Source organism: Tamandua tetradactyla, chromosome 15 (genome assembly GCF_023851605.1).
Source record: "Tamandua tetradactyla isolate mTamTet1 chromosome 15, mTamTet1.pri, whole genome shotgun sequence".
NCBI classification, from domain to species: domain Eukaryota; kingdom Metazoa; phylum Chordata; class Mammalia; order Pilosa; family Myrmecophagidae; genus Tamandua; species Tamandua tetradactyla.
This window is the reverse complement of record NC_135341.1, coordinates 71,555,936-71,561,935: the sequence shown is the minus strand read 5'-3', so window position 1 is coordinate 71,561,935 and position 6,000 is coordinate 71,555,936. Positions and strand designations below refer to the sequence as shown.

At 38.0% G+C, this 6,000-nt stretch overlaps 1 protein-coding gene across 1 annotated transcript in view; it reads right to left on the bottom strand.

The window, feature by feature from the left end:
* Positions 1-824: 824 nt before the first annotated feature.
* The window catches only part of LOC143656862 (uncharacterized), a 66,702-nt gene continuing 61,526 nt past the window's right edge, over positions 825-6,000 (bottom strand). Inside the window, exons 6-7 of the mRNA XM_077128634.1 lie at positions 2,694-2,784; positions 825-1,850 (exon numbers count right to left, since the gene is read on the bottom strand). The gene's annotated coding sequence lies outside the window, so the exon portion shown is untranslated. The remainder of the gene's footprint in view (positions 1,851-2,693; positions 2,785-6,000) is intronic.

The window sequence follows — 6,000 nt, the reverse complement described above, 5'->3', positions numbered from 1 at the left end:
CATTGGAATTGGCAAAGTATAAGGAGACAGAGGAGACATGCTCCCCCAACTCTCCAATATGCACCCCCCCCCCCATGCACACACATCTCACACACCTCCACAGGCACATTCCATTAATTAAAGATCATTTGGATTCATCAATCCCACTTTTCAAAATACATACCTATTACCCTTAATAGGCATCTTTCATTCCTGGCTGAATCTTTCACTTTCAGGGGCTGCCTGATTATCTTGAAGCTAGAGATGGAGGAGATGGGAAGTCTCAAAGAAATATGTCATCTTTGCAAATTTGTCCAATGTGGGCCTTCTGCTCTGAATGCTTCTAAAAGATGGCCATTTGGGGAATTTCACAAAAAGTTTACAAAATATGCGCATAAATGAAATTTTCTTAAAAATCAGTCACTCAAGAGAAACTATCATTTTATTTAATCAAATTTATAGCAGAGGTCTTCAGTCTTGGCTGCACATTAGAATCATCTGGGGAGTCTTAATACACTCCAATGCCCAGGCTGTACCTCTGACCAGTTAAACCAGAATCTCTGGGAGGATAAGACCCAACAATCAGTAAAATTTGAATGCTCCCCACGTAGTCCCAAGTTGCAGTTGATATCCATGGTGCTTTATAGATATTAACACATTTAAGCCTCACAAACAATCTTAGAAGAGAGGTGCAGATATTGTCTCCATTTGAAAGATGAGAAGATGGAGGCCCAGCAAAGTCCCCCACTTTGCCCAAGATCACACAGCTACTAAATTCCAAGAGGTGGATTTGAACCCAGGCAATCTGGCTCCAGAATCCAAGCTCTTGCCAACAGGTTCAGATCTTCTCATGACATGAGAAACAGGAGGTCTTGGGCAAAGTCCCATACAGTCAAGTAGCTGTGGAGCAGGGTGTGGTGTCCCTGTATCTGCTTTCTGGGAAGTTGAGTGAAACATCTTCCGGAGCAAATGCCACATTCATAATTAGTGACTTTAAAAAAGTATCTACCAGAAAGTGCAGACTTTGCCATTCCTCCCGCAAGCTGTCTGAGGGTAAAATTTCCAACCTTTCTTTTCCTTTCCCATATCCACCCAAAAAGGCAAGAGCTAGACTCCAGCTGGAATTAAGTGGAGAGTGGGTGTATCCTGTCAGCAGGATCATGGGCACTTCTTCTATTTGTAGCTAAGGTGCAGCCCAGCAGGTTGAAGGCTTACAGACACGTAGGGAAAACTAGTCATATGCTTGTCTAGAATTTGCTGCTTTTTTAGACTGACTGTAAGGCTGAGGAAAGAGGACAGGAGGGAAGTTGAACAATATCTGGTCCCTGTTCCTCCTCCAAACCATCCCTGTGACCCCTGGAGAGTGATATCACTTCCCTCTTCTAGAAAATGAAGAGAGTGGGTGTGATGTTAATGTCATGTGTCAGCTTGGCTAGGTTATGGTGTCCAGTTGTTTGGTATAACACTGGCCTCCCTGCTACTGTGAAGGCATTCTGTAGATGGGATTTGCACCAGTTGATTGCATCTACAATTACCAAAGGAGATTGTCCTCAGCAATGTGAGTCATCGCTTTATCCAATCAGTAGTAATCTCTATCTAATTATAAGCCAGAACTGAGGGTTTCAAAGGTCAGAATTTCTACTTCCACTTCAACGTTGGCTTTGCCATTATTTCCAGCCAGTGTGTGCTTCCCCTGGGGAATTTGGACAAAGGATTTCAGCATCACCTTTATTGGAGTTTCCAGCTGGTAAGATGAGCTGTTCATCATGAGCTGCATGTTGTCTGACCCACCAAGCCATATGGTGGACATGTCCAGCAGTACTCTGTCATCAAATGGAAATGGCACATACGAGACTGTGCTCAAGCAGGACCTAAAAGCACAAATAAGTTACACGAAGAAGTGACCCAAATGCTCATGACTCCAATGTCTGCTGCATTCCCTTCTCTCTCCCAGCCTGTAGCCATGGGCTCTAGGGGAGTTCCTTATGATCACTGACCGAGAAAGAGAAAACTCAGGCCTGGTTTACACATAATCTGCATGATATTCAGGGATCACCTGAAAGTGGACAGCTGCAACACTTCAGCCCATTTTGGGGACATCCCTAAGCACAGTGGTAAAGGGAAATTCTCCCATACAGCAGAACTTCAAACAGTCCACCTGGTTGTTCAATTTGCTCAGAAGGAGAAATGGCCAGAGGTGGGTTTGAATACTGATTTGTGGACTATGGCCAATGATTTGGCTGGATGGTCACAAACCTGGAGGGAACACGATTGCAAAACTGATGACAGTAAGTACTGAAGAAGAGCTATGTGGTTAGAACTTTCTAGGTGGGAAAACAAAAGGTGAAGATATTTGTGTCCTGAGTGACTGCTTACTTGAGGGTGACTTCAGCACTCACCCTCAAGGAGAAAGACTAGGTAGGAGGCAGAGGGCTATATGGCAGAGGCAGAGATTGAGTTATCAATTGCCAGCAAGTAACCACCAGAATGCTAGACTTCAGGTGACCCTGCTGACACCTTGATTTTGGGCTTTGAGCTTCCAAAACTGTGAGGCAATAAATTTCTGTTGTTTAAGCCAACTAGCCTGTGGTACGTTTTCACAGCAGCCCTGGCAAGCTAAGACAGCTGGATTCTATTCACGTTCACATCTCAGTTAACTTGAGACATGCCTTGTTTGGCCCTCTTACTCTTTAAAAAAATTTTTAATTACTTACCAACATTCAAAAATTGGGATCATTTACATAGAAATCTAGATTTCCAGCTGCTCTTGAGAAATTGAAAGAGACATTCTTGCCACACTGGGTCCTAGAAGGCAATAGTGGGCTGGAGTTAAGACGCAGTAGTTTTCTTTAGATGGGACATACTCTACCCAGATTCATTCCCCACCTGGCTAACGTCACTGTTTACTCATCTGCTTGGTCCCTCAATGGCCTGGAAATCAGATGATCTCCAAAGTTCCTCCCAGAGGTTGAGATTCCTTGGCCTAGGAGATCCTAAAATCCCTGAGGCAGGGATGACATTGCAGGGACTCAGGCTCAGTGAATATTTTCATAAAAAGATTGGGACAATCAAAGTAAAATTAATAAATGGCAATATTCTCTGCTAGTTACTTGCCTCTTTTATCTTTAAGCTTGACATACATAGTTTACAATGTTTGGCATACTCTATGTGCGTTTTTACGTTCCATCTCACTTTCTGACGACATAAGCAAAGACAAAACAAAACCCATAAAAGGTTATGGAGAAATTTCCATGGTCATGAAGAAAGGGGAGACCAGAATAATATGTTCTCAGAAGGACAGTCTGAAATTACAGGACTACCTGTTCTTCAAAACAAGATAATATGAAATAAATTCCAGGAAACAAATGTCATGGGTATTGAGTCTAATGTTGTTTTTATACAAATCACATTCAATAAAACTCTCTTCTCTGATGAGATATGAAATTTACAGGGACCTGGGTTATTTATTTAGGAACTTTTACATACCTACTTAGTCACTTGAGTTCTCACGTAAATTTAAGCATTAGTAACTCTGTGTTTAAGCCCTTCTGATGGGATATTAATAAAAACATTAATTTTATTTATTAATAATAAAATATTATTTTTTTATTCCACTTACATGAAATACCTAGAAGTAGCTAGCTGGATGCAGATGATAAATGATTATATTGCCCTCTAACCACTCACAACTTCTATGAATTTCCTTAATTTTTTATGAAACAGTTTATAAAATAAAAGTAAATTGTGCAAATATAAATTGTTCAGAAAGATATGAAATCAGACGGAATTGCCTCCTCTCCTTTATCTTAATAACTGCAATGTTAACCAGTTACATTCTTCTATATCCTTTCAGAAAAATAAATGCACATTTTTTACTATTTATACTAATGGGATCATACGTATGCATTTTCTGCATCTTCAAAAGTTTCTACTTCATCATTCACCACCTTTTTTTAATTATACATTTATTTATTTATTTTTCTTTGTGGTACTATATATAATAAAATTTATCATTTTAACCATTTAAGTGGCATTAATTTAGTAATCAAATAATTTAAGTATTTTAAATAACTTAACGTAAATACAATTCAGTGACATTAATTAAATTTACATTGTTCTGTCACAATCAACACCATATATCACCAAAACTTTTTCATCACTCAAAACAGAAACTCCCTACCCATGAAGCAGAAACTCCCCATTCCCCTCCCCCAAGCCACTGGTAATCTCTAATCTACTTTCTGTCTCTATGAATTTGTTTCTTCTAGATATTTCATGTAAGTGGAATCATAATATATTTGTCTTTTGTGTCTGGTTTATTTCACTTAGCATAATGTTGTCAAGGTTCATCCATGGCATAGCATCAGAACTTCACTCCTTTTTACTGATAAATAATTTTTCGTTGTATGGACAAACTTGTTTACCCATTTGTTTGCTGATAGTCACAGTTATTTTCTACCTCTTGGCTTTCAGGAATAATGCTGCTATGAACATGGGTGTACAGGTATCTGTTTGAGTCCCTGCTTTCAATTTTTGGATGCATATACCTAGGAGTGGAATTGCCAGGTCACATGGTACTTCCGTATATAACATTTTGAGAAACTGCCAAACAGTTTTCCATAGAAGCTGCACCATTTTACATTCCTTCCAGCAATACAAAAGGTTCCAGTGTTTTCTTATCCATACAGATACAGCTGGATGCAGATGACAACTGGATGCTAACACTTGTTATTTTCCATTTTTTAATAATAGCCATCCTAATCGGTGTGAAGTAGTATGTCATTATGGTTTTGATTTGCATTTCCCTAATGGCTAATGATGCTGAGCATCTTTTCATGTGTTTATCGTCCATTTGTATATCTTTGGAGAAATATCTGTTCAAGTCCTTTGTCCATTTTTTAACTGTTTTGTTCTTTTGTGTTTGAGTTGGAGGAGTCCTTCATATATTCTGCACATTAAACATTTATCAAATGTTTGATTTCCAAATATTTTCCCCATTTTGTAGGTTGTCCTTTCATTTTTTTGATAATGTCAAAGTTTTATGGTTTTAGTGCTTATATATTCAAATTGTTGCTCATATACCAATATTCCTTGTCTTTTTTAGTGCTGTAGGCTATTTTATAGATAGATCATTATTTACTTAACTAATCCTTTATTGATAAATCTTCATGTTCTCTTCAGATTTTGGCTATTGCCGCAAAGAAAAAAAATCCTTTAATGACCATATTTGTATGTATGTGTGTGTGTGTATAAGTCTATGTATGAGTATATCTTGTGAGTAAATTCTCAGCAGCCTATAAACCAAGACATTTGTTTGGTTGACAATTTTCTGTTTGAAAATGGACACTGTCTGCACACTTAGAGTTTTCAGATTGGGTAGGAAACATCATAAACGATAACAGCATAGCCAATAGATTCTCACTGTAAGCCAGACTCAAGTTAAATGGCCCAAGTCCAAATTTAAACTCTGTCAGATTAGATGTTAGGCTTTGAGCAATGTATTCACAATACGTCTTGCCTCCATCTCCTCATCTGCAAAATGGAATTAATAATTGTATCTTTCTCTGAGGATTATGTGAAGATTAAATGAATAGTACCTAGTGCTTATAAAACACTATGTGCATTGGCTAATATTTTAGATCTCTTCTCTTAATCATGGAATTTGAAGCTGACAACTTAAGCAGTATAGCTCACCGAGTATTTTTGATTTTAAAATTTTAAGATCACAACATTGTATTCTATAATTCAATTGCCAAAGCATCTGTACAATAGATCAAATCCATCAATATACAAAAATGATCTGATAGGTCTCCTCACATGTATTCAGTCCATTCTTGTTTTCCTCCACTTCCTTGGGCACAGTTTTCATTTCATCTTTCTTTTTCTTATAATTGGCATGGAGAGTTCATTTTCCCAGACTTATTCTAGAACAAATGAAGCTAGAGTCTTTGGAGAGAACAATTATATATCACACCTTAAATATCTGAAAATATCTCTCCTAAATTTGCTTGATAATCTTGA